Below are 3,872 nucleotides of genomic sequence, written 5' to 3'. Positions count from 1 at the left end.
GTTGTTAGCTGACTGATAGCTGGTAGCTAGTAAGCTAGCTAGTTTCAGTTGAGGTATTCCAGTTCGGAGGTATAGAAATACTTTTGGAAAAAAACAGATCCACACCACATTGGGTGAGGCGGGTTGCAGGAGAGTATTTTGAAGTTGAGGTTTAGGAAAAATATTTAAAAGAATGCGAAGAATAATATATTAAAAGATATATACATGGGATGAGACAAGACAAAGACATCTGACTGCTACGCCATCTTGGCATTGTGTTGTGGAACTTTTGTTGTCCCCATGCTACACCTGTCAGCAATGTTCCCTCAAATTTTGGGGGGCACTGAGCAAGTTTCAGGTCTGCTGAGCGCAAACTTGAACATAGTTAAAATTCTGTGCGACTTCCAGCACGTGTTTACTGTGAACACTGACGCTGTAACCGCTGTAAGTTACAGGTTTAACAGTGGCCATGTAGGCTACTGTGACTATTTGATTGTAATGTAGGCCTTCCAGAGTGGCCTACCATCAAAGACAAGAAAATACATCCCATTATATTTTAACATGGAAGTAGCTGTTCTATCTTTCAGCCTACAATAGCAGCCAAAACATGCAGGGCTTGACATTGACCTGTTAATTAATTTGTCCTTCAGACAAGGAGGTGACTGAAAATGTTGTATTGTTTGATGCAAGAAAGCACTTTACAAAATAAATTGCATTATTATTCCCATACCATTATTACAGAGAATCAGACAAATTATGCTACCCTCTGCCTATTGGCTACTTAGCCTAGTCTGTCTCAAAATACAACACTGCCCCTTTAAGACAAACAAACAACTCTTTACCTGACTTGCTTGTCAAAGATGTGTAGAAATGTACACCTTTTGTGCTCTTGTAGGAAGCAATCACTTGCCTATTGCTGACTACAAATAATCTATAACTGTGCTAATAACTCACCAACTAGCAAAGGATATGAGCAAAATGTGCACATGTGGCTACAGGCAGCTCTTGCTTTGATCTCAAAACAAGCACATCTACTCACAACCACTCATGAAGTAAACATAGTTCAGTTCAAAGTAAATGGCACAGATCCATAAATGTCAATGGTCTATTTCAAATCAAATCAAACTTTATTTGTCACATGCGCCGTATACAACAAGTGTAGACTTTACCGTGAAATGCTTGCTTACAAGCCCTTAACCAGACTAAAAAATATAAAAAATAAAGTAATAATAAAAAGTAACACAATAAGAATAACATAATGAGGCTATATACAAGGGGCACTGGTACTGAGTCAGTGTGCAGGGGTACAGGCTAGTTAAGGTAATCTGTACATGCAAAGTGACTATGCATGTGGGTTCTTCAAAGGGTTCTCCTATAGGGACAGCCAAAGAAACCTTTTAGGTTCTAGATTGCACCTGTTTTTCTAAGAGTGTAGTTTCGTGTTCAACTTGTATTCGGTTGCATGCTTTCATTCGTGCAAACACAATTTGAGATCAAAACATCCCTTCATTCTGAAATTGTTAATCTGTTCACTGCTGTCTCCGAGCGTTTGTGTGTATTGCTTAAATCAAAATGACATGACTGTGTAACGTGATAACCAAAGACATTGTTTGTGTCCTAAATCTGCCTTGCTACTTACCTACTGTGCACTCGTACTTCTACATACTATTTAGAACATAATGTTTAGTAAAAACGAATGCAACAAATATCCGCATAACAGTCCCATGCTAATGAAAATGCATAATCTAATAATCTAATGCACAATTAGCCTACGTTGATTCACGGCCCACCATTAGTTCATTTTGGTACAGCTTGTCAAACAAGGTCATGTCTAGATGGAATACAGCTTTTGTCAATTTTGACATCGAAAGCTGTTGTTTATTTATGCGTTTTAGCTAACCCTAACCCTTTTCTTAGCCTTAACCTATTATCTTAACCTGCTATGTTCATTCTCAAAATCCACTGCGTAAGTTCTTCTAACCCTGTTTTGAAAATTCAATTAAATGCCGTATAGTCATGCTAAAAAGCTGAAAACAGAGATGCTAATTCTGAGAATAATGTCAGCTCATCAACAGGAACCAGTTTATGGTTGTGTTTTTGAGATGTCCCTCCATTTCGAGTAAGTGTTCTTCTTCAGGTATTTGTGGAGCCCAAACACTTTTGGTCCTCTCCTCCTCCACGTCCTCCAGTATAATGATATTGGGTTTTCCCTCCAGCACCAGCCAGGACTGAGCCACCTCAAACTCAAAGCGACACCACGCACTGTCAATGAAGTGGAGCAAAACCACCGAGATTACCTTGCGGCAACCGATGATGACCTCTTCTATGATGTTGGAGGAGATGGACTTGCCCACTTCAAAGTCCCGCTCATGGAGGCACAGCTGAATGGGAGGGCCTGCTTTCTCAAGGTTCTCCACCAGTTCCTCCATCACCCAGGCCTCGTCCTTGCTGGAGTAGATCACAAAGACATCGTAAAGGCAATCCTGCTGGTGGGAGATCTTGTAGCCTCTCAGCAAAATGCAGCAGTAACACAGGTAGAACTGGAACTTGAAGGCCAAGGCTGACAATGTAAGAATAAAAATGACAACAAAGATGGGCACTAAAGGTTTAACTCTCAAGATGTGCGTGCAGTATTCAACATCAATGTCAAACACTTTAGTGGTCTGTGTTGATTCTGATAATGGTTTACACAAAATATTTGTTTTTATTTTTATAGTTCATTTCACTGAAATTGCATTTTGCCCCCCCCCCCATGTGATAAAAAGCGAGGCAATGGTGGAGTAGGCTGTTTGGAGTGTTTATCCGACTGGATAAAAAATAAAGAATTATAATAATTAGGTCCCCCCCACTAATAAAACCAGTTGCGCCCCTGGGTTCATCCATATAATAAAGTATATTTGTGAGCAGGAGAAATACACAATTCTGGCAATCAGGTTTTTTCCTAAATCTATCCATGTTAGTGAAGCAAAGCTAGGATCGGATAGAAAATGCACAGATATCAATTTATTTCCACTAAGAATCAACTCTCGTAACGTATTCAGATTAACAAAAGAGTTCCAGTGCAACTTCTCAATACCGCAAGATGAAATATCTAACGTTTCCAGAGGAGTAAGGTTCACAGAGAGGTTATTTGAGATATTCCTGAGTAATTTGTCACCAGATAGTTTGAGCATACTCAGATTCCTGTCATTGAAAGAACAACTGGTTTGTGACAGTGATTCCTGTATCGAAAATGTCCAGATACTTGTGATGACAGCATGTTAAAAAGGTCATCAGCACCAGTGAACTTGCTATTGTGGAAATCCAACCCTTCAAGGGATTCAAGTCCAGAAAATTGGGAATTATTCAAGCAAATCAAATCAAATCAAATCAAATTTATTTATATAGCCCTTCGTACATCAGCTGATATCTCAAAGTGCTGTACAGAAACCCAGCCTAAAACCCCAAACAGCAAACAATGCAGGTGTAAAAGCACGGTGGCTAGGAAAAACTCCCTAGAAAGGCCAAAACCTAGGAAGAAACCTAGAGAGGAACCGGGCTATGTGGGGTGGCCAGTCCTCTTCTGGCTGTGCCGGGTAGAGATTATAACAGAACATGACCAAGATGTTCAAATGTTCATAAATGACCAGCATGGTCAAATAATAATAAGGCAGAACAGTTGAAACTGGAGCAGCAGCACAGTCAGATGGACTGGGGACAGCAAGGAGCCATCATGTCAGGTAGTCCTGGGGCACGGTCCTAGGGCTCAGGTCCTCCGAGAGAGAGAAAGAAAGAGAGAATTAGAGAGAGCATATGTGGGGTGGCCAGTCCTCTTCTGGCTGTGCCAGGTGGAGATTATAACAGAACGTGGCCAAGATGTTCAAATGTTCATAAATGACCAGCATGGTTGAATA

The 3,872-nt window shown here is 40.4% G+C and overlaps 1 pseudogene; it reads right to left on the bottom strand.

Annotated features, from left to right (window-relative positions):
* Positions 1 to 2,062: 2,062 nt before the first annotated feature.
* On the bottom strand, positions 2,063 to 3,310 carry LOC124042239 (annotated as a pseudogene).
* Positions 3,311 to 3,872: the final 562 nt, after the last annotated feature.

The sequence above is a fragment of the Oncorhynchus gorbuscha genome, linkage group LG08 (genome assembly GCF_021184085.1).
Source record: "Oncorhynchus gorbuscha isolate QuinsamMale2020 ecotype Even-year linkage group LG08, OgorEven_v1.0, whole genome shotgun sequence".
Classification (NCBI taxonomy): Eukaryota; Metazoa; Chordata; class Actinopteri; order Salmoniformes; family Salmonidae; genus Oncorhynchus; species Oncorhynchus gorbuscha.
The sequence above is the reverse complement of the archived record's forward strand: the minus strand, read 5'-3'. Positions and strand labels throughout refer to the sequence as shown.